The following is a 26,453-nucleotide window of genomic DNA, read 5'->3' as shown; positions in this document are numbered from 1 at the left end:
AGGAACATTAAATCCAGACGTTTGAGATGGGCAGGGCATGTAGCACGTATGGGCGAATCCAGAAATGCATATAGAGTGTTAGTTGGGAGGCTGGAGGGAAAAGACCTTTGGGGAGGCCGAGACGTAGATGGGAGGATTATATTAAAATGGATTTGATGGAGGTGGGATATGATGATAGAGACTGGATTAATCTTGCTCAGGATAGGGACCAATGGCGGGCTTATGTGAGGGCGGCAATGAACCTTCGGGTTCCTTAAAAGCCAGTAAGTAAGTAAGTAAGTAAGTAAGTAAGTAAGTAAGTAAGTAAGTAAGTAAGTAAGTAAGTAACTAAGTAAGTAACTAAGTAAGTAAGTAAGCATTACTTAATACTTAAACGGAATTACCCGCTACTCTTATGAAATCAAAAAGCCAAGCGACTATTTGGTTGGAATAGGCCTAGGGTTATATATGGACGAAGGTACAATATTTGAATATCTCACACGCACTAATCGAAACGTTTGCACCAATTTTATTGCCAAAGTAATTATAAAAAAATAACAAATCTGTGGAACGAAAAATGGATCAAGAGCTGTAATGGAACTTTAACAAGAGGATGTTCTTGCGCACGATTCATGACGAATTAAAGAATAAAGAAGAATATAATTACAAACAAACAAGAGAAATAGAAATAAAATAATACAAACAATATAAAACAGGAGATTTAGTAGTATTAACAAAATCTGAGACCGAATGAGCAGCGCTCGTGTTCGGTCGCAGTTCAGATATAATATTAATAGGCCTATAAGAGAATATAAGATAAAATAAAATAGGAAATAAAATTAAAATTACAGTTACAGAAATTATATAATACAATATTAATATAAGAAAAATATAGAAAATTGAAGTGGAAAAACCGAAAACTCGGTAAGGGGGAGTTTGGGGGTTACTTCCAAAGATTTAACATTAATGTTGCTATGTGAAGGGTGCGTCCAAACAGTTGAACATCTTCTGTTTGACTGAGCAGTGTTGGCGATTAAAAGATACAGTGTCACCACAGTCTACTATATACAGTCGCGAAGCTTGAGGTGTTTTTTTTGCAAATCTCGTGATAAAGCGCTCCAAGCGGTTAGCAACTAGAAACAATAGACTGTCCATGGTCGACTTTGGACTATGTCGTATTTCTATCGAGTGCTAGCTCGTTGCATTTCACATTGATGCTTATGAAATGTTCGTTATTGGCAAAGACGTTTTATAGTTTGGTTATTGGTTGTAATGAAAATGTTAATAGCTAAAATATAATAATTGGAATAATAATATGGAACAAGGAGGAGACGTTTGTAGTGCTATAAATTGTAGCAACAGTAAGAGAAAGAGGCCAGAGTTATCCTTTGTCCGATTTCCGAAAGATTCAGAAGGGTTCCTGGGTTTCCACAGGAATGCTGTGCAGAAACAAAACTCTTAATTTTACATTAAGAATACATTATATCCTTAAATTTCACAATAAAATGTTTCAGTCTAACCGAAAGGACATGAGATATCGGTTAAAGTTCTGTCACTTAGGCTGCTAAATTTCCAGAGAAATAAAGGTTAGGTTTAGGCTCCTTTTTTTCAGAGGATATATTTTTAATTGTAGCTATTAATTTTGTTATTATTTTTATGTGTTATTTTACTGAAGACGTAGAAAAAATTAAGTTTGTTTTAATGAAATTTTTTGATTACCTTTTATTTTCAATTCTGGTGGGATTATTATTCCTTAGGCCTATTTTTTTCAAAGGATATGTTTTTAATTATAGCTGTTAATTTTGTTGTTATTTTTATTTGTTGCTTTACTAGAGACGTAGAAAAAGTCTGTTACAATAAAATTTATTGATCACATTTTATTTCCAATTCTGATGTGATTATTATTGCTTAACCTCATCCCACTTTGTTAACTACGTAAGCCTACACTACAAGTACCGGTACACGTAAGTTACTCCATTAATTCATATTTCCATTATTATTGTTGTAAAGGGAAATGCAAATTAATATTTATTGGTTTCATAGTTAATTATCGCTATAATCTTGAATGAGTGAAGCTATTATAGTAAATTTCAGTTCATTTTGCACAAACGAAAATTATATTACTTATTTCTTGCAGGTATCTTCGAGTTTATGGTGGAATTTAATAAACTTCATTAAAATAATAAATTAACTTCATGCATTTAATATTTCAATAATGGAAGGAAGGTGTTAATTTTTCCAAAATAACACGACAACGAAAGTGTAAGATATTTTGTCGGCTGCTAGGAGAGAGATCTGAGATGATGAGGCGATAGTAGCGATCCTAGTGGTGGGCAACTACCCATGTTTGCATTTTTACTACATATTGAGCTTCGCGACTGTATATAGTAGACTGTGGTGTCACTAGTCACGTCAGCCAATGTAAATCGCAACACACAAGCTCTATATATCAGCAAATCCTACCATTCCCTGTACTGATGATACACACAATGCTGACTGCAGACTCGATACTCCGAGTGTATTCAATCCTATCTTGCCAGACTCCTTCGGACTTCCTTCTAATGTACTCGTTTATGACTTCATAATTTTACATATAAGTTACGCTACTAAACCATTGTGCGTTAATTTTTAACGTTATATTTGTTAGTATGTTGCAAGCAGGTGTGAATCACAATCCAACATAGACCACTCTCCGTGAATCAGGGTTACAATGAACAGAGATGCAATAATAATAATAATAATAATAATAATAATAATAATAATAATAATAATAATAATAATAATAATAATAATAATAATAATAATAATAACAGGACAATTTATATAAAAGACAGGGTTTGGAATTGAACGGGTTACATCAGCTTCTTATCTATGCGGATGACGTGAATATGTTAGGAGAAAATACACAAACGATTAGGGAAAACACGGGAATTTTACTTGAAGCAAGTAAAGAGATAGGTTTGGAAGTAAATCCCGAAAAGACGAAGTATATGATTATGTCTCGTGACGAGAATATTGTACGAAATATAAATATAAAAATGGGAGATTTATGCTTCGAAGAGGTGAAAAAATTCAAATATCTTGGAGCAACAGTAACAAATATAAATGACACTCGGGAGAAAATTAAACGCAGAATAAATATGGGAAATGCCTGTTATTATTCGGTTGAGAAGCTTTTGTCATCCAGTCTGCTGTCAAAAAATCTGAAAGTTAGAATTTATAAAACAGTTATATTACCGGTTGTTCTGTATGGTTGTGAAACTTGGATCTCACTTTCAGAGAGGAACAGAGATTAAGGGTATTTGAGAATAAGGTTCTTAGGAGGGGCTAAGAGGGATGAAGTTTCAAGAGAATGGAGAAAGTTACACAACGCAGAACTGCACGCATTGTATTCTTCACCCGACATAATTTATTTATATTGAAGTTCAAAGACAGATGGGTCATTGTAAGCCCAAGTGTTTATATTATATATATATATATATATATATATATATATATATATATATATATATACTCTTTCATCGTATAACCAAGAGTTTATGCCCGGCGAGTAGGCTACGTAATGGTTTGTGTATATTGAAGTTAATTCACTGCCACGAGAGGTTACGCGATGTTGCCGCTCTGCTTAACGTTTAAACTTAATTATATAATTAACCGAGGATTTCACAAAAAAATATAATATAGGTTTTTTCATTTAAGGAAAGGTTAAGAAGATTTAGACTGAAAATGTAATTGTAGGACAGGGTAATTATCTAAGTTGTGTCATGTAATTAAATAAGTTGTTACGTAATTAATTCAGATGACATGTAATTTAGTTGACAATGTAAATAATTAAGGTGACATGTAATTAATTAAGTTTATACGTAATTAATTAAGATGATATGTAATTAATTAAGGTGATATGTAATTAATTAAGTTTATACGTAATTAATTAAGATGATATGTAAATAATTAAGGTGATATGTAATTAATTAAGTTTATACGTAATTAGAGTCGACCTGGTTGGCGAGTTGGTATAGCGCTGGCCTTCTATGCCCAAGGTTGCGGGTTCGATCCCGGGCCAGGTCGATGGCATTTAAGTGTGCTTAAATGCGACAGGCTCATGTCAGTAGATTTACTGGCATGTAAAAGAACTCCTGCGGGACAAAATTCCGGCACATCCGGCGACGCTGATATAACCTCTGCAGTTGCGAGCGTCGTTAAATAAAACATAACATAACATACGTAATTAATTAAGATGATATGTAATTAAGTTTATACGTAATTAATTAAGATGATATGTAATTAATTAAGGTGATATGTAATTAAGTTTATACGTAATTAATTAAGATATGTAAATAATTAAGGATATATGTAATTAATTAAGTTTATACGTAATTAGTTAAGGTGATATGTAATTAATTAAGTTTATACGTAATTAATTAAGATGATATGTAATTAATTAAGGTGATATGAAATTACTTAAATTGGTAATAGTTTGGCGAAATAGAAGTACTTATAAGTTAGGTTTACTTTTGCTTATTGTAGGCGTTGATTGAATTGAATTGAATTGAAAGGTAAGTGGGAGGAGAAATTTAATAGGTACGCAAAACGCGTCCTTGCAAGGGGTTCGGGCCTGAAAGAAACTAAATATGTGAGCTTCAAGCCTGTTGGCCACTAGTCTCACTCCGGGTTACGCTGCTCCACTGAAGGAGCTCTAGAAAATTTTGAAGGGGAAAACTGAAAATGGACGTAACCTCTTAGGTACCACATACGCGAGGGGGACGGAGATTTGATCAAGTGATCACGGGACGGGGCGAGGAAGAAAGACTGGTGTAAATCTGAACATTGAAAGGAACAGTGTCATTTCGCAGTGCAGGAGGAGTCGAGAAAACTCAGATTGTAGGCGTTATTATAGGATAGTTTTATTTATAGTCCTAGGTTTATTGCATCTATTTATTTATAGTTAGAAGTAAAATTTAGGATTATTTTCTTTTATTTTATTTATTTATTTTATTTTTCTTTTATTGCTGTAATTATTGTATAACTGTAATGGTATTATTGTATATTATATATCACTGCCACCGGGTGTATACCCAATTGTAGTGTTAATAAATACATACATACATAGTTACAGGGTGTTCTTAACGTCGCTGGAATCTGCCTGATTATTTCACTTCCACCCTGTATATGGGTTTGTTACAACCCGGTGAAGGAATCTAAAAACTGGTACATATATATCCCATCCCGTGTTCTGCCTTTACTTCCTACATACTCGATGGGACGAAGTCCCTCGTAGTGAGACCGGTAACCAAGGAGCTCGGAATGACGTAGTAATCCCATATTCTACTGCAAACTGAGTGCAGCTCTCTTCCATGTCCCCCGCTCTTCATTAAATTAATAATTTGTTTACTCCAAATCGCTCGTGATTATCTCATTACTTTATGGACTTGACGGGCAACTTATAGGCCTACGGTAATGTTCCTAATTACTACATTACTGATAATTAGTAAGTATAATTAAGCAATCATAAGTCATTGATTCTGAACGTGCGTACTATGATGCTTCACGAACATTAGCCATTCACAAACTACGGCACTCCCAGCGTGATGTAAGACAACGCTAAGAAAATGTGAAATGAAAGGCAACCTCAACTTGCTTTTCGATATCGACCCCACATTCGCTCAGTTTTTTTAACCAAATTTCTCCTTTCCAGATTCCCTCATTTTTTAAAAAAATTTTCCCTATCCGACATAGTGAAGAATTCGATTCAGTATGCAATGAGACAATGAGACAATGGCAATCGAGAATTCGATTCTGTTATTGGAGCAGAGAGTTTGTCATTTTTTAATGAAAACAATGATAATAATAATAATGATAATAATAATAATAATAATAATAATAATAATAATAATAATAATAATTTCTTCTTATTATTATTCTTGAAGTATCGCTTTATAACATCTATTCTTAAAGTAATATAAAACTCTACAACCAACACATTTGAAAGTGTTAATGTATATAAAATATATTCGTTTGCGGACCCATATATATACACACAGAATATTTCCGAGGTGGTGTTACGAACTTTCAGGGATGCTGGCGAAGGGCACATGTATCAATTTGAGATAAGGAACCCTGGTCCGGAAATGACCGAGTCGAAAGTTACAAGCAAAAATAGTTGTGTGGAATTGAAATAATTAATTTTGGAAAGACTGAATCTAGGACTATTCCACATCTTGTTTGATGATTTACATCAGGACAATGAAAATATTAATTTAAAATTACGCAAATGAGGAAGGATATGGCATAAAACATATTTATGTTTACTTTTCAAGAATTCAAAATTAATATAATAGGCACCAAACATGAAACCAACCATAGCACGTACGAGTAATTCAACTAATATAGTAGAAATAGGTGTCTGTAGGGTAATGGAAAAGTCAAAAGCCGTGGTGTAATTGAAGCCAGGTTCGAACCTGAGATCAGCTAATTTCTTCATTTCTTTGTTAATATTTTTTTAGTACATTATTTCATCATCATCATCATCATCATCCTTCACGAATTAGGCCTCTGTAGACCTGTTTCGGCCCCATCTAGCAGTCTTCTTAAAGGTCTTCCTGGTCGACGATGTCCTCTAGGTTTATACTGCATCATAATTTTTGGGATTCTTGAATTTTCTATTCTTCTTACATGATCTAGCCAATTGAATTTGTATCTGCTGATTTTTTCTTCTACTGACTCTACTTCTAATTGTTCTAAAATTTCTTAGTACGTATTAAAAATAATGTACTAAAATAAAAAAAAATAGTACATTATTTTAGATACGTTATTTTAATTTAACGTGAAGTACAGTAACGGGAATTTTACTACATAAATAATTCGTAATTCGCATTAGTCCAGAAATTTAGTAGTCTATGGTTATATTATTATTATTATTATTATTATTATTATTATTATTATTATTATTATTATTATTATTATTATCATCGCCATTCCATATCATTCCGACGTGACATATTTTTCTAATTAAGCCTGTACACTATGGTGACGGTGTAGGGAATTGGCGGTGCAACAGTCGTCCGTTGGCAGCGCTACTGATGCGCGTTAGTATGCTACTAAAAGTGGCCTCGTCTGGTAATGTACCTATGGTAACCGTGACATATTCATTGTTTTCTAAGTTCATTTTATAACGCTTATTGTTAAAATATAAAACTTTAAAACCTGAAACATTAACAGCTTTAAAGTTTAAAGTTTTATATTATTATTTTTGTTATTATTATTATTATTATTATTATTATTATTATTATTATTGTTATTATTATTATTAATTTTATTGCATCCGTAGTACCGGTAATTCAAGTAGGGAATCATATTTCTGTTGAACATCACAGAATGGGGGAGTTGTATTGTATTGTATTGTATATATTAACATTCCATGGTATTCATACATTGCTTACAGCTAGAATATGGAACAAATAAAAAAACTTAATACTATTATAAAGTCTTAATTTATAGTCACAGTCTAGATGAAATATATACAGACGAGATTTACAATATAGTCTACTAGTACAACACAAAGTTTTAGTATCAATTTCATGAAGTGTTGTTGAATGTCATGAATTCACCTACAGAATAGAAGGCGTGAGAAATTAGGTACTTCTTTAATTTGGCCCTAAATAATCTTATGTTTTGAGTTTCATTTTTTATATCGATAGGGAGGCTATTAAACATTTTTACTGCCATATAACGCACTCCCTTTTCATAGCATGATAGACTTGCCGATGGAGTATGAAAGTAATTTTTTGACGTGTATTTATGCTATGAACTGTTGAATTAGTTACAAAGTTTTCACGATTACATACGAGGAAGATTATTAATGAAAAGATATACCGACAAGCCATGGGCATTATTTGTAGTTTTTTGAAAATAGTCCTAGACGATTCCCTAGATTTGGCACCTACTAGTCGACCTGGTTGGCGAGTTGATATAGCGCTGGCCTTCTATGTCCAAGGTTGCGGGTTCGATCCCGGGTCAGATCGATGGCATTTAAGTGTGCTTAAATGCGACAGGCTCATTTCAGTAGATTTACTGGCATGTAAAGGAACTCCTGCGGGACAAAATTCCGGCACATCCGGCGACGCTGATATAACCTCTGCAGTTGCGAAGCGTCGTTAAATAAAACAAAAGAAAAAAGGCACCTACTATTATTCTAATTACTCTTTTTTGTAGTAGAAATATACTCCATTTTGAATCTTGCGTACACTACTTTTAACACTTGAATATAAGTAATTGATTAGCTAGCGGACTTACTCGTGTTATGTTAATTATGTTCAACAATCAAACGCACCCACATAACAGGCAGAGAAGTTTGAGTTGACGCCGAGATCTAGTAGGCTCTGAGGATGGTGTGATGAAGCACCGAAACAGCTGTAAGCCGCACAAACTTACATAATTAACACGAGTAAGTCCGCTAGTTAATCAATTACTTATAAATATATTGTTTTTTTTAGTTGGTTATTTAACGACGCTGTATCAACTACGAGGTTATTTAGCATCGATGAGATTGGTGATAGCGAGATGGTATTTGGCGAGATGGGGCCGAGGATTCGCCATAGATTACCTGGCATTCACCTTACGGTTGGGGAAAACCTCGGAAAAACCCAACCAGGTAATCAGCCCAAGCGGGGATCGAACCCGCGCCCGAGCACAACTTCAGACCGGCAGGCAAGCGCCTTAACCGACTGAGCCACGCCGGTGGCAATATATTGTTACTATCTGTGGAATTTCCCCAGAATATTATTCCAAAACTCATTACCGAGTGGAAGTATGCAAAGTATATTATTTTTAAGGTATTGATATTTACTATCTTTTGCATAGATCTAATAGCAAAACAAGCTGAATTTAGTTTGGGGGTAATTTCTTTAATATGATTTTTCCAATTTAACACATTATCGATTTTTAAGCCCAGAAATTTGGTTGTTGTCGTTTCAATAGGGATCTATTGTTAATTATTGCGCTAGAAATTTGCGAGGTTGAATTTGGACAGGATTTAAATTGAATTATGTTAGTTTTGTCACAATTTAATACTAATTTATTGACTGAGAACCAGTCACATATTTTGAAGAGAATTTCCTCTGTTGAAGATTGGAATGTGTTGGAGTTATTGGCTGTAATTACTATGCTTGTGTCATCTGCAAATAATATAGGATGACCTACATCTTTTATTAGGAGGGCAAGATCATTTATAAAGACTAGAAAAAGTAGGGGATCTAATATTGATCCTTGAGGAATTCCATTATTAATAGTTCCCCATGCCGAGACAGATTTAATAGTTGTGTTGCCAGTTGCAAAGTAACGTATCGTTCCATTTTAATTTTACCGTAAAAAGTTGTGCAGATATAAAGAAATCTTGTAGGCCTGTTACTGAATTCGCGTTGCCTTAATTTATAAACAGGGCACTGGCCCTTCATTCACAAGCAGTAAGTTACCCTTCCAAGGGAAGAATAAGGGCAGGAATCGCACGATGTAGCCGCGATCCAATCTGTGCAGGTACTGTCCATCACAACAGTCGCTATCATGAAAGATTTATGATCTCTGCCGATGTTGATCATAATCATTATCAACAGTTTTATTTTCCTTTCCGTCCTCTGACGTAAGCAATCGTTGTCATCAATATCAATCACGCACGTGATAATAGAAATCGCGATGATCGAGGGTCTGTTGAGCTGGTAAATTTATTACAATGTTTGTAACGCAGTTTATTTCAACAAGAAAGCAATACATGTCCTGCCTCTTCAGCAGTCATGTGTTACACAGTGACGTCATCATGATAGCGGGTTCGAATCCCGCACGGGACGTCTGTCTAGAATAGCGGTCTTCAACCTTTCCCGATATGTAATTTAAAATTCTGCGGCACACTTATATCATATAAACCAGTGGGAATTCTGAGGGTTCAAGGTGGGAATGTGTTTATAGAATGTGGACTTGTGCCGCTTTCGCTACATGTTAACTATTGTGGACGGACTCACTTTTGCAGTAATTTTTTCACTTATATCTTTCCTATTTTTGCTACAATAACATTTAATATTTTAATTTTCTCGCGGCACAACGGTTAAAAATGGCTGATCTACACCAAGAATCGTATCATAGACGCAGCGACATGCCAGTTTTATCATTACTATAGTTATTATTATTATTATTATTATTATTATTATTATTATTATTATTATTATTATTATCGGTGCAGTTTTAATACATTTGTACTTCACTTTTCGAATCTTGGGAGGTTAATAATAATAATAATAATAATACTTACTTACTTAATTAATTACTTACTTCCTGGCTTTTAAGGAACCCTCAGGTTCATTGCCGCCCTCACATAAGGCCGCCATTGGTCCCTATCCTGAGCAAGACCAATCCAGTCTCTATCATCATATCCCACCTCCCTCAAATCCATTTTAATATTATCTTCCCACCTACGTCTCGGTCTCCCCAAAGGTCTTTTTCCCTGCGGCCTCCCAACTAACACTCTATATGCATTTCTCGATTCGCCCATACGTGCTACATGCCCTGCCCATCTCAAACGTCTGGATTTAATGTTCCTAATTATGTCAGGTGAGGAATAGAATGCTGCAGTTCTGCGATGTGTAACTTTCTCCATTCTCCTGTAACTTCATCCCTCTTAGCCCAAAATATTTTCCTAAGCACCTTATTCTCAATCACCATTAACCTATGTTCCTCTCTCAAAGTGAGATTACAAGTTTCACAACCATAAAGAACAACCGGTAATATAACTGTTTATAAATTCTAACTTTCAGATTTTTTCACAGCAGACTAGATGACAAAAGCTTCTCAACCGAATAATAACAGGCATTTCCCATATTTATTCTGCGTTTAATTTTCTCCCGAGTATCATTTATATTTGTTACTGTTGGTTCAAGGTATTTGAATTTTTTCACCTCTTCAAACGATAAATTTCCAATTTTTTTATTTCCATTTCGTACAATATTCTGGTCACGAGACATAATCATATACTTTGTCTTTTCGGGATTTACTTCCAAACCTATCTCTTTACTTGCTTCCAGTAAAATTCCCGTGTTTTCCCTAATCGTTTGTGGATTTTCTCCTAACATATTCACGTCATCCGCATAGACAAGCAGCTGATGTAACCCGTTCAATTCCAAACCCTCTCTGTTAGCCTGGACTTTCCTAATGGCATACTCTAGAGCAAAGTTAAAAAGTAAAGGTGATAGTGCATCTCCCTGCTTTAGCCTACAGTGAATTGGAAACGCATCTGACAGAAAATGACCTATACGGACTCTGCTGTACGTTTCACTGAGACACATTTTAATTAATCGAACTAGTTTCTTGGGAATACCAAATTCAATAAGAATATCCTATAAAACTTCTCTCTTAACCGAGTCATATGCTGTTTTGAAATCTATGAATAACTGATGAACTGTACCCTTATACTCCCAATTTTTTCTCCGTTATCTGTCGAATACAAAATATCTGATCAATAGTTGATCTATTACGCCTAAAACCACACTGATGATGTCCAATAATTTCATCTACATATGGAGTTAATTTTATCAAAAGAATGTTGGACAAAATTGTGTAAATAATAATAATAATAATAATAATAATAATAATAATAATAATAATAATAATAATAATAATGTCTATACATAAAATATTTGTTTTATTTAGCGAACCCAGTGAATAGAATAGTAATACACGTTACAAGAGCGGTATGTTGAAGTTTTCATGTTCGAGGAAAAGTTTGAAAAAGCGAACCGTAGTTGAGCTTTTTTTAATTTCCGAGAATTGAAAGAAAACATACCGCTCGTGTATCGTACATTATTTTGTGCGAAGATCGTTTATTACATACCTGAAAGACGAATTTCTAATTAATTGCAATGAAGTCTCCATGTTGGTTTCTGTTTAATGACGGCAACTTCGGAAAACCAAAATATCTTTCTTCAACATTGTTGCTATAAAATGTTTGCTGTGTTTACTATACTCCAGCAGGCCGTGATATACGTCTGTCTTTTTTTTCCCCCAGTCTATAAATGCGGACTTAAAACAAACGGTAAGGTTTTGTAATGATTTATTTTTCATTTTAATATTTTAACAATATTATTTATATAACATATTGCATTAATAACATCGGCATCTGGAATCTTGTTGATTTTTTCACGGCTTCCTTAATGTTACTTGTATCAGGAATGCAATAAGTTTCGTGGAGTAGTACACTTTACTTAATTTTTGCAAGTATTTAAAAACAATAATTAACATTGCAATTTAGGTGAAATTGCAGTGGTAAGTTTCCAATTTATAATTATTACTATGTTAAACGTCTCTAAAAATTATATGTTAAAAGCCTAAAGTTGTAAAATGAATGTCGCTCTTAAGCGGTAAGAATAGGGAAATTGTTATGTCTGTTACGTTGGGAATACTGAATGTGGTATTTCACACTTACCGCGTATTGGTTCTGTGCGGAAAACAAGCAAATACGCACGATGTCGCACAAAATAAAATACAGTACATGGGCTTTTTAAGCAGTGCAAGAAATTAGAAAGAAAATGGCCTAATATATTTCAGATCAGATACCTCGCCAGTGTCATGCAGTGACTACATTGACTGTTTTCATATTTAATATGAATGAACTCCATCCAAAACTTTATGAGTCGCCGTCCACTGGAGGCACAGACAGACGGGACGCTCAAAACAAATTTTTTGGTCCGAAAGACACTTGAGCTTGCAGAGCTTTCTGTCTGTGCTTCCTGTCAAAAGCTCAGACTTTAAGATGCACCAAGTTTATCGGGGAACAATTTTCGCCGCCATTGATTTCTCTCCGGTGCTTTAAAAGTTTGCTGCGTTCTACGGAACTGAAAGAAACAGAAACGGAGCTAGTCTCAAGTTCAGTGACCACGAACCGACCAAGTCTAATGCACTAATACAAATTTATTACGTACGTTTATTGTTCTTGTCTTGGATGGATGTAGCAAGTGCTTTCATTGCGCTCCCGCCCCTTCGGTTGCTATTCTGCGTGTTTCCTGTTTTCTCTCCTAAATCTTTCGCAGTGTTGTAAATTTGTCTTCGTTTATTGGTTCCAACAAAGTCGGCGAGGTCGAAGGGCTGAGCGTCGAGTTCTGAATACAGAATTAGCGGCAATTTACTCCACTTCAGAGGTCCGCGGGCCCGATTTCTTCGTACGTACTCTGTGCCTGCCCTGGGGATCCATTTTAACAGCATTAATATGTTTACAAATCCATTTTTTTTAATAAATCTGCCTTTAAATGATTATATGCTTCCAAATTCACTTCAGGAATATATTCATGTCAGTAATTATAAGTCTGTCCCTTGAATAACATTAACGAAACCGCATGAAAAACGGGACTGGAATAGTTTACGGATATCACTGCTATCATTAGTTTCATATGTTCCTAGATAATATTGGAATACAGCACACAAAAGTCTATGAGGCTCACATTTTCCCTTCACAGTTCTTATTGCTGAACTTTCTACTAATTCTACTGTAGAAGTGGATTGCTTTCAATATTCGTGGCTTTCAATGTAGCATGTAACACGTAAAAAGAGACCATAAACAACACAAAAATTCAATCAAAATTAGCCGAGCTATCTTCGACTATGTTAAAAGTTGTTACACTTTCTGTTGTCACGCCCTGTTTTATCTTATTTGTTACACTTTCTGTTGTCACGCCCTGTTTTATCTTATTTGTTACACTTTCTGTTGTCATGCCCTGTTTTATCTTATTTGTTACACTTTCTGTTGTCACGCCCTGTTTTATCTTATTTGTTACACTTTCTGTTGTCACGCCCTGTTTTATCTTATTTGTTACACTTTCTGTTGTCACGCCCTGTTTTATCTTATTTGTTACACTTTCTGTTGTCACGCCCTGTTTTATCTTATTTGTTACACTTTCTGTTGTCATGCCCTGTTTTATCTTATTTGTTACACTTTCTGTTGTCACGCCCTGTTTTATCTTATTTGTTACACTTTTTGTTGTCATGCCCTGTTTTATCTTATTTGTTACACTTTCTGTTGTCATGCCCTGTTTTATCTTATTTGTTACACTTTCTGTTGTCACGCCCTGTTTTATCTTATTTGTTACACTTTTTGTTGTCATGCCCTGTTTTATCTTATTTGTTACACTTTCTATTGTCATGCCCTGTTTTATCTTATTTGTTACACTTTCTGTTCTCATGCCCTGTTTTATCTTATTTGTTACACTTTCTGTTCTCATGCCCTGTTTTATCTTATTTGTTACACTTTCTGTTCTCATGCCCTGTTTTATCTTATTTGTTACACTTTCTGTTCTCATGCCCTGTTTTATCTTATTTGTTACACTTTCTGTTCTCATGCCCTGTTTTATCTTATTTGTTACACTTTCTGTTGTCATGCCCTGTTTTATCTTATTTGTTACACTTGCTGTTGTCATGCCCTGTTTTATCTTATTTGTTACACTTTCTGTTCCATGCCCTGTTTTATCTTATTTGTTACACTTCCTGTTGTCATGCCCTGTTTTATCTTATTTGTTACACTTTCTGTTGTCATGCCCTGTTTTATCTTATTTGTTACACTTTCTGTTGTCATGCCCTGTTTTATCTTATTTGTTACACTTTCTGTTCCATGCCCTGTTTTATCTTATTTGTTACACTTTCTGTTGTCATGCCCTGTTTTATCTTATTTGTTACACTTCCTGTTGTCATGCCCTGTTTTATCTTATTTGTTACACTTTCTGTTGTCATGCCCTGTTTTATCTTATTTGTTACACTTTCTGTTGTCATGCCCTGTTTTATCTTATTTGTTACACTTTCTGTTGTCATGCCCTGTTTTATCTTATTTGTTACACTTTCTGTTGTCATGCCCTGTTTTATCTTATTTGTTACACTTTCTGTTCTCATGCCCTGTTTTATCTTATTTGTTACACTTTCTGTTGTCATGCCCTGTTTTATCTTATTTGTTACACTTGCTGTTGTCATGCCCTGTTTTATCTTATTTGTTACACTTTCTGTTGTCATGCCCTGTTTTATCTTATTTGTTACACTTGCTGTTGTCATGCCCTGTTTTATCTTATTTGTTACACTTTCTGTTCCATGCCCTGTTTTATCTTATTTGTTACACTTCCTGTTGTCATGCCCTGTTTTATCTTATTTGTTACACTTTCTGTTGCCATGCCCTGTTTTATCTTATTTGTTACACTTCCTGTTGTCATGCCCTGTTTTATCTTATTTGTTACACTTTCTGTTGTCATGCCCTGTGTTATCTTATTTGTTACACTTTCTATTGTCATGTCCTGTTTTATCTTATTTGTTACACTTTCTGTTGTCATGCCCTGTTTTATCTTATTTGTTACACTTTCTGTTGTCATGCCCTGTTTTATCTTATTTGTTACACTTTCTATTGTCATGCCCTGTTTTATCTAATTTGTTACACTTTCTGTTGTCATGCCCTGTGTTATCTTATTTGTTACACTTTCTATTGTCATGCCCTGTTTTATCTCATTTGTTACACTTTCTATTGTCATGTCCTGTTTTATCTTATTTGTTACACTTTCTGTTGTCATGCCCTGTTTTATCTTATTTGTTACACTTTCTGTTGTCATGCCCTGTTTTATCTTATTTGTTACACTTTCTGTTGTCATGCCCTGTTTTATCTTATTTGTTACACTTTCTGTTGTCATGCCCTGTTTTATCTTATTTGTTACACTTTCTGTTCCATGCCCTGTTTTATCTTATTTGTTACACTTTCTGTTGTCATGCCCTGTTTTATCTTATTTGTTACACTTTCTATTGTCATGCCCTGTTTTATCTCATTTGTTACACTTTCTATTGTCATGCCCTGTTTTATCTTATTTGTTACACTTTCTGTTCCATGCCCTGTTTTATCTTATTTGTTACACTTCCTGTTGTCATGCCCTGTTTTATCTTATTTGTTACACTTTCTGTTGTCACGCCCTGTTTTATCTTATTTGTTACACTTTCTGTTGTCATGCCCTGTTTTATCTTATTTGTTACACTTCCTGTTGTCATGCCCTGTTTTATCTTATTTGTTACACTTTCTGTTGTCATGCCCTGTTTTATCTTATTTGTTACACTTTCTGTTGTCATGCCCTGTTTTATCTTATTTGTTACACTTTCTGTTGTCACGCCCTGTTTTATCTTATTTGTTACACTTTCTGTTGTCATGCCCTGTTTTATCTTATTTGTTACACTTTCTATTGTCATGCCCTGTTTTATCTTATTTGTTACACTTTCTGTTGTCATGCCCTGTTTTATCTCATTTGTTACACTTTCTATTGTCATGCCCTGTTTTATCTCATTTGTTACACTTTCTATTGTCATGTCCTGTTTTATCTTATTTGTTACACTTTCTGTTGTCACGCCCTGTTTTATCTTATTTGTTACACTTTCTGTTGTCATGCCCTGTTTTATCTTATTTGTTACACTTTCTGTTGTCATGCCCTGTTTTATCTTATTTGTTACACTTTCTGTTGTCATGCCCTGTTTTATCTTATTTGTTACACTTCCTGTTGTCATGCCCTGTTTTATCTTATTTGTTACACTTTCTGTTGTCATGCCCTGTTTTATCTTATTTGTTACACTTTCTGTTGTCATGCCCTGTTTTATCTTATTTGTTACACTTTCTGTTGTCATGCCCTGTTTTATCTTATTTGTTACACTTTCTATTGTCATGCCCTGTTTTATCTTATTTGTTACACTTTCTGTTGTCATGCCCTGTTTTATCTTATTTGATAGACTCTTTATTGTCATGCCCTCTTTCAGCTTGTTTGCTTGATTTTCTGTTGTAATGCCCTGTTGTATCTTTTTTTTTGCTTGACTTTCAGTTGTAATGCCCTATTTTATCTTATTTGCTACACTGTCTGCTGCCAGCTACCTACCATTAAACTACATCTTAAGTTTTTTTGTTTATCATAATGCTGTTATGCCTAATCCGTGTGATAAGATCGGTACTGCTGCTAATGTTCAGGCAGTCTCATTTGTCTCCTTTTTGCTAGTTTGTGCTGACGTATGTTTGCTTCCTCTGGAAATTGTTAAATTTACTTAATTTATTCGTCACATTTTTGTTTCATTTCTATCAGACTCAGGACGAGCTTAAGTTGCAAAGCAAAGGCAGCTTTTTAAATCATGAATTGGGCAGTGGAAATCTTCGCATTGCATTTGTTAGGTTTGCAAGAATGCAGTGGTTCATTACGAGGCGAGTGGCTTGTCACATCCCGGCAGTGCAACTCATCCTGCCTTTGTTTTTATAGTCAGATCGTCGGATTCTTTTAAATTTAGAAATTTCAGATCTGCCAACATTCCAAAAATTCAAGAGCTATCCGCGAATACCGAACACCGCTTTCAGCAATTTTAATGCCAATGTTACATGCAAACGTGTTATGCAATTATAGAGTAAAAAGGCTTACAAATAATTAACAAACAGAGAGAGAACAAAATGGCCAACAAATAATGTATTTGAAATTAACAAGTTTTTCAGTATTGAAACAAAAAAGTCCGTCACATTTCTACTGCGTATAATCGGATAACAAAGTAAATTTCGTGCGGGAAAGGAAGCGAGGGGAAGGTGTTGCGAGGTGGTTGATTGGTGGGAGGGGGTGCATTTTATTTTCGCTCAGGTCTGAAAGTGTGCACACGGTTTCCTCCCCCCCTCCGGCTCCCGTATCCATCCGTAGCTTTATCTACGGGGGGAAAACCATGTTATCAAAACGCCTAGTGTATTTTAAACGAACCGGTTGAACCAATGAAGTGTATAGACCACCTACCAAAGCCAATTAATACATAACCTAACCTATATTTCACACGTGGTCAGTCTACAAAGGGTGTAAAAACATCTCCCCTATCCCATTTTCAACCCACCCTTTTACTTTCTATAACGTTAACATATTAGAGTGGGGACGGGCGGATGGTTGGACAGTATAGATGTGTTATATCTGTTCATTTACAGCGCACCACATAGCCCCACTCCAACCAGCGGTGTATATATACACCGAGCAGTGAAACTAAACTGTATCGCTTTCATTTTCAAGCTCATTGAAGCGTAGCTAAGCTCGCTGCGTTGGATCGAGCTGCGAGAGGAGGGGGGACATAGCGCCGTGGGGATGCGGCAACTTATCGGACACTCGTGTTGTACGGGTCAGTCTGACTCGTAGGCGCAATGACCGAACAATCTCAACTTATCAGTTTGAATTGATATCAGGGAAGTACTTCACGACCACTGTTTTAAGTACCGATTGGCCGGATTGTTGGTTTTAATGTCACTTTGTTCCGCGAGTCCTGACGTGTGACTCCACTAGGAATATTGTTTATCTTGGTCGGCGCTTTCAAAATGCTGAACAGATATTATTAGCCATTGTGGAGAGCTTATACGAATACCGATTTGTAAATAAAACAATGAGTTGATGCAGAAGGTTTGGCGACCACGAAATATAACGGGGATGATTTTGCGCTGTTAGAACATTGTAATATCTCTTTTATCACCGATCCCCGGTAACAATGATCACAGCAAATGGATCGATGGGCAGAAGATCGGAACAATAGGTCGACCAGGCTGGCGAGTTGGTATAGCGCTGGCCTTCTATGCCCAAGGTTGCGGGTTCGATCCCGGCCCAGGTCGACGGCATTTAAGTGTGCTTAAATGCGACAGGCTCGTGTCAGTAGATTTACTGGCCTGTAAAAGAACTCCTGCGGGAGAAAATTGCGGCACATCCGGCGACGCTGATATAACCTCTGCAGTTGCGAGCGTCGTTAAATAAAACACAAAGTAACGCAATCATGCTAACCCCCTGTGCTATGTATCTGCAGCTTCATTACCCGAAGGCTAGCACTGACGCCCCGCACTTGTCATGCAGGCTTATGGTTCCGGTGAAGTCCCACCATATGTGTCCTCCACCCCATCTGAACGCCAGTCACAGACTGGTGGAGGGAAGAGGATGAACACGGAGAACTCACCGGGAACGTTGATTGTTCACCACAAATATGACTGCGCCATCGCCGGGATTTGAACCTGGGTCCAGTCATCGTAAGCAGTGCAGGCCAGACGTTTGTTCAAATCTAAGGGTCGATTTATAAATAAATGAAATGAAAATGAAAAATAATATATATATTTATATATATATATATATTTATATATATATTTATGTCTGTATCTATATCTATGTCTGTCTATAGACTATCTATATTCGTATCCAGATCCATTTCTTCATAATATAAATTTATATTTATGTTTATATCTATATACGTAAGCTTATGCATACGTATAGGCATATCTATATCTATACTTTATATAAACTTTTAATCAGATATCCACTTTTATAGAATTCTAATCAATCATTATCAGTCAGTCATGAGGACGGCTTGGTCTTGCTCTCCAATGTTACGACTCGTAACAACACGAATCAGGGTTCACCTCGCGAGTAGAGGTTGCCATGGAAATAAAGCGGAAATTTAATAAAACTGAATAGCCAAGATAGAAACGGGAGATTAAAGTAAAAGCCAAGATCACCAGATGTATTCTGAAATAAAGACCTTACGACGACAGGGAACGTGGAAACAACGCCTTGACGTACGACCATGAGTGAAATGGCCGGAGCGCGGTGCTAGCTCCTCATGTCGAGACCCAAACAAGTGAAGAACTTGCACCAAACCTAAGCGGTCGTATATTAACACAATATATTACTACTAGTGGCTTCTGCAGCAAATGCTGCAAACTAAGTTCATTAGACGTTCAAATAAAACTTTTTCAGATTTATTTTCAATGAAGAATACCAGACATTTTGAAAGATTTTTGCTTCAATAATAATGAAACATACTCCCTCTGAATGATTTTTTATGCCAAATATTTTTTCTTGAACGTATCCATTTTCAGTTTTTGAGTTTCAACGCGAAAACGCAAGTAACAATGTCAGGATGATCAGTGGGTTTTTTCATGTGGGAGTAAAGCAGTAGCTATTTCAGGTCATTGCGGATTGTAGGTGAAAGTTAAGAAAATGTAAGGTTTGTCATGCTTTGAACAAAAGACATAGCATCTTGGTATAGCTGCTGCATGTTTCGTGAACTACCCTGAAATGTAGAGGGCAGAATCACTTTTTCCCACTAAGAGATCTTGCTGAGGTGATCAAGAGACTACAAAATCTTGTAGGCCTCTTATTTTATCAATAAGTAATACCTTTTAGTCTTTTCTTATGAACTGGAATTTTTTGCGCTTCTTCCAGACAATATTGATCTACCAAATACTGCTGGATTAATTTGTCTAACAATGAATGTTATTTCGTATATTTTCTGTAATATAGGCTGTTGTGAGGAATCTATTGCTGAGATGTGGAAAATGAGGCGAATGATATGTCAGAGTTGTGGAATCTTATATGCGCCCTAAATAAAATTGTCCATCGTAAATCGTTAGCAGCTTCAGTGTTTCATTCGTTGCTGGTTACGGGAGATAAACTTACTCATCACGGTAGCAAGAAGTGAAATGGCATGCTATTTGCCCTACAACAAAATATGCTTGGCAGCGATCACAAATCTAATCAATTAAACCAAAGAAATATGAAATTAATTTTGATGTAGTTTAAAGACGCAGCTAAAATAGGAAGCATGACTCAATTACTACAGGAAAGTTAGAGAATCAGACATATAAATATCTATATCACACTGCCATTACATATATGAAAAGGATCCACACCACTTGATTAATAATTGTAAAAGTATTTCATTTTTAATAACAATATTGTTACCTTACGTAAGTTTTATAGTTTTCAGTAACATAAGTTTATATAGGCCTATAGCCGTTACTCAGTAAATTATAGAAATGAAGATCTAATATAAAATATTCTTTCTCTGCGTCTACTTACATAAAGCCCCAAAAGGTTTCACTTTCATATATCAGAATAGCATTATGTGTTGCATTAACTATAAGAATATTTAATTTTTAATGGTAGTAATGTCATCAAACATTCTTAAGTTTGTAGTTTTTAATATCCAATACACAGCTGTACTCGGAAAACTACAGACCAGAAAATCAGACCTGTAAATTATTTTTTATACGTTATCAAAAAATTGCACAACTGAAGATCGACATATTGGCATTATGATGGGAAAGAATCTGAGCCGTCTGAACTCTATGTCAGCAATCCTGTAGGTCATGGCCTTCGTGTAATAGCTTATTGTTTATTATAATGTGTGTTTTGTTTTATTCTGAAATGCAACACGGCCGACTTGATGCTCGCTTCGCTTAAGGAAGCGAACATCAAGTCGGCCGTGAATGCAATTAATTAGTTCTCAAAACTGACGAAAGATGGATTTTGGAAAAAAAGGAAAATTATGTAGGAAAATTGACATTTCACTGAAAACTACTATTTTTCCGTAAAACTTTGGGTTTCAAGCTTCAAAATGAGGGGTCATTTATTAAAATTTGTTCAGCCGTTTTCCCGTAATTTCCATTACCAGTTCAAATTATATATATATATACACTAGCCGTACCCGTGCGCTCCGCTGCACCCGTTAGAAATAAATATAAAGTAATTACATAATTAAAATAGGACATTTGATCCAGGGAACATTCGTGATTGATAGAAGGACAAATCGTTTATTATGTTACTTAATTTAAATTGTATTACAAAAATTAAAATGCGATCATTTTGATCCAGAGACACTCATTTGGTCATAAAAATTATTTTAGGAAATACAGGAAACGAATGCCTATCAAGTTTTCTGTGCATAAGAATCTTACCTCTTCTCGATTTAGTCAGAAGTTACTGTAATAACATTATAGCATTATGTCCATCTAGAGAAACTACACTTTCCAATGGTGAAATAATAATTAATTATACAAATCGGTTAATTTAGCTTCCGATATTACTTCATACAAACACAGAAACATTCTCTGTAGGCTATCTTTCATAGCTTTCGATTGTTGCTGTCCAAGGCACCTTATAGACGAAGTCATTTGTTTTTTATTTCATTATACGGCCTTTGATGGCAGTTATTTTAATTTTAAAACTCATTTATCTCATTAAATATCAGTCCTATCAAAATTTTTCAAGGAATAAAACTTATCGAAAATTATTTTTGAAGAAACGTTTGTTATATAATATGTTTCACAAAAATCAATAATAAGCGAGATATTTCGATTTATTTAATTCAGGTCCCCTTATAACCCCCCCTTTTAAATAATGTATTTTGAATGCCATATAGCCTAAAATCTAAGTTACAACGAACTTAATCTATATTCTAATTTTCATCGAAATCCGTTCAGTCATTATCGCGTGAAAAGGTAACAAACATACAGACAGACAGACAAACAAACATTTCAAAAAAGCGATTTTCGGTTTCAGGGTGGTTAATTATATATGTTAGGACCAATTATTTTTGGAAAATCGAAAATTATCAGAAAAATTTCGGCTATTTATTTATTATTAATGTAGATGTGTAATAAAGTTTTGGGGAAAACAGACCAGGTTACACTTCAGACTGGAGACCTCTTCCATTTCTAAAGGGTGTATAATCTCACCGCTACGTAATGGAGAGAAAAATGATGAAACTTGCTCGCAGCAGCAGAATGCTCCTGATTTACAAGGCGGAATAAGGTGGAGCGACTCAAGGGTTAATAAGAATATACCCACGGCTGAAATCGCGCCTTTCGGAGCAAGTCAGGCTGAAAAACAGAATCGTTCACACCTTTGTGACACAGTGGTTATGTCTTCCGTATTGATTCCACGTAGCGTAAAATGCTTACAATAATCCTTAGAAATGCTCATCTTTCGCATCGCTAAGTATTCCGGGCTGCTGGGATCCAAGACGACTGCAGGTCATCTCGCTAATTCCTCCGACTATGGTCATTGTAAGTTATCTTGAACTTCCTGAGCGGTGACAGAGGGGCAGAGGGAAGGAAGCGCGTAACGTGAGTGGAGTCAACTGAGTTGTTTGCGCATGCTCCGCATCATAATCTCTTGTCAAGAAACATAGAACTATTTCCTTCACTGCGTACCATTAGTGTTACCATGGAGCAGCAACCACAGGGTAGCAATTATGGTGAAATCATATCACCGCGGAGAAAGAGAAATCATCGCAAATATAAGTGTTGCGATGAGGAAAAATTAAACAAATGTTTGCTGGAACCTCTTGATAAGGAATATGAGAGAGTGGCTAAATACTCTGGCAAAAGTATTAGTTCCGTAAAGAGAATTAAGAATAATATTGAATTACAACCGAATGAACCTCACACTACTCCGGGAAAGAATAGGTATGTAATGTTTAGAAATTATTGCTATAATAGTTATGTACAATAGTGTGTGTACTGTGAGCGACATAATGAATTACTGTTGTAAGTTATTATTTTGTTATAGTTCTGCAAAACATTATTTCATTCCAGAATTAGGACTTGTGTAAAGTTGAAGTGGACGAATTCGATCATGTCATTCGGGATACAATCGAAGAATTCTATCTTGTTCAGAATGTAATACCTACGATTAAGAAGATAATTCCGAATGGATGATGCCATTGGCGAAATAGTAATTACTTAATTTTTGACCAAGCGATGATGGCAGTAATGATAGGGATATGGATTGTGTACAATTGTAAATTAATGTAAATTCAAATAATAAGCCTGTAAAAACTATACTAATAATAAATCTGTAGCCGAAATTTTTCTGGTAACTTTCGATTTTCCAAAAATAATTGGTGTTAACATATATAATTAACCATCCTCAAACCGAAAATCGCTTTTTTGAAATTTTTGTTCTTATGTCTGTCTGTCTGTCTGTATGTTTGTTACCTTTTCACGCGATAATGGCTGAACCGATTTCGATGAAAATTGGAATATAAATTAAGTTCGTTCTAACTTAGATTATAGGCTATATGGCATTCAAAATACATTATTTAAAAGGGGGGTTATAAGGGGGCCTGAATTAAATAAATCGAAATATCTCGCTTATTATTGATTTTTATGAAAAAATGTTACATAACACAAATTTCTTTAAAAATCATTTCTGATAAGTTTTATTCCATGAAAAAGTTTGATAGAACTGATATTTAATAAGATAAATGAGTTTTAAAATTAAAATAACTGCCATCTAAGGTGGTATATTGAAATAAAAAACAAATGACTTCGTCTATAAGGGGCCTTGGACACAACAATCGAAAGCTATGAAACATAGCCTACAGATAATGTTTCTGTGTTTGTATGAAGCTAAATTAACCGATTTGTATAATTAATTATTATTTCATCATTGGAAAGTGTAGTTTCTCTGGATGGACATAATGCTATAATGTTATTACAGTAACTTGTGAGTGAATTGAGGACAGGTAAGATTAAAATAGCTTCTTATGCACAGAAAACTTGATAGGCTATTCTGTATATTCATTTCCTGTATTTCTTAAAATAATGTTTATGAACATATTCATTTTTATCTCAGAGAATTAACGAACAACGAGAGTGTATTGATTTAGTATGCAGTAATAGTATGTTACAGTAGCAATGCATTATTTTATAATTCAAATTTTAACTATGCTCAATTGAATCGTGTTAAATTCATAAAATACATATGCAATAAATGCAATGCAAAAAAATTGGGTAATGAGCCAAGCAGATTATGTTGCGCTGTTGTAAAAGTTGTTCCTCCTGAGATTCAAGAGCTCCCACAACAAATTAAAAACTTTCTAATTCGAGTACATCCGTTATCAACACACTTTTTCATAATATAATATAATATAATATAATATAATATAATATAATATAATATAATATAATATAATATAATATAATATAATATAATATAATATAATATAATATAATATAAACATAATAATAAATCTGTAGCCAAAATTATTCTGTTAATTTTCGTTTTTCCAAAAATAATTGGTAATAAGAATTAAGAAACATGTTAAAGGAATTGTCATTGCACCAAATGAGTGTCTCTGGATCAAAATGATAGCATTTTAATATTTTAAATACAATTTAAATTAAGTAACATATTAAACGATTTATTCTTCTATCAAACACGAATGTTCCCTGGATCAAACGTCCTATTTTAATTATGTAATTACTTTATATTTATTTCTAACGGTTGCAGCGGAGCGCACGGTTACGGCTAGTATTGCTATAAGAATATGTACATATCAGCTATAGGTTTAAGTTATGCAGGCCTAGATAATGTACAGAAATAGCTGTGGTAACTCCGCCATTGCCGGTCCAGCCCAGATGAGAGAGGAGGAGTGTGCAAATGATTATATTTAAATACTTATTAATTGTAGGTTAATTAAAACCTGCTACGAAACTATGTTCTCCTCTCAAAACCAGAGTGTCGTGAGATGATGTCAGTATTCAACCAAGTTCTTTTACAGTAGAGAGCCGTAAAGTAAAAGAACCAATGTTTTCTGAAGAGTCACGTTACCCGAGGGAGGGGCATCCTTGCCGTGCCGTTACGTTGATGAGTACATGCCGTACCGAGCAGTTCGGAAGACAGACTTACGGGACGTAAGGTTCAAGATAACTTACAATAACAGTACATTAAGAAAGCTTGTTCAGTGAAAACAGGCGCTTCTATCATTCATTGCCACACTCCCCCGGTTTGGCATCATCGATAAAAGGCCTGCATTTCTCTCCGCGGCGTTAGAAACACAACAAAACAATGTAGGAGTATCATGTGGGCCGCACACAATGAGGTTCGATGGGATGAGGGAAGAGGTTAGCCGCGACCGAAACCCAAATCATTTCCAGTACGTTTTTGACAAAATGGCTTAACTAACACCTATAATGAGAAAATGAGACGCATAATCAATGCGAAAACGTGTAACATATTTGAGTAGGCCTACAGGTTCCAGTGGAAAAGTTTACGTAAGTCTCACAAATAAATATCCTGGAGCTATAAAACAATTGCAGGGATTACCTACGTACCTACATGTATTTAATGCAGTAGATTAGCAACTAAACATTAAATACAGGGTGAGCCGTAGGTAATGTTATTAATTTTAGGGGGTTCTTTGAGATATTTCAATCATAAAAAGTTTAATACAATTTTGCTGGTTTTTGCTTTCTTTTCGAGATAAAAATTTTTTTATATGAAACATTTCATAGCGTGTTTAGGGAAAGCCATTGATTTAATTCCCAATAACTTCACGCCATTTAAGACAGCAGTCTATTATGATACTAAATGATAAGAATAATTTTAGTTTTGTCCTTTAAATGGGCAGAAATCTGATCCGAAGAAATGTAATTTTTTGTTTTGCAAAGAAATTTTACAATGTTATATTTCTTCGGATCAAATTTTTGCACATTTAAAGGACAAAACTAAAATTCTTTGAATCATTTATTATCATAATACACTGCTCTCTTAAGTTGAATGAGCATATTTGAAATAAAATAAATAAAACAAATATTTTCAGAAAAAATGTAGTTATCATTGAAATGTCAATTTTCCTACATAATTTTCCTATTTTCAAAAATCCAT

At 34.8% G+C, this 26,453-nt stretch overlaps 1 protein-coding gene across 4 annotated transcripts in view; it reads right to left on the bottom strand.

Annotated features, from left to right (window-relative positions):
• Positions 1-26,453, bottom strand: part of pdm3 (pou domain motif 3) — a 1,106,201-nt gene that overhangs the window by 336,063 nt on the left and 743,685 nt on the right. The gene's annotated exons all lie outside the window — the stretch shown is intronic.

Source organism: Periplaneta americana, chromosome 13, assembly GCF_040183065.1.
Source record: "Periplaneta americana isolate PAMFEO1 chromosome 13, P.americana_PAMFEO1_priV1, whole genome shotgun sequence".
NCBI classification, from domain to species: Eukaryota; Metazoa; Arthropoda; class Insecta; order Blattodea; family Blattidae; genus Periplaneta; species Periplaneta americana.
The sequence above is the reverse complement of the archived record's forward strand: the minus strand, read 5'-3'. Positions and strand labels throughout refer to the sequence as shown.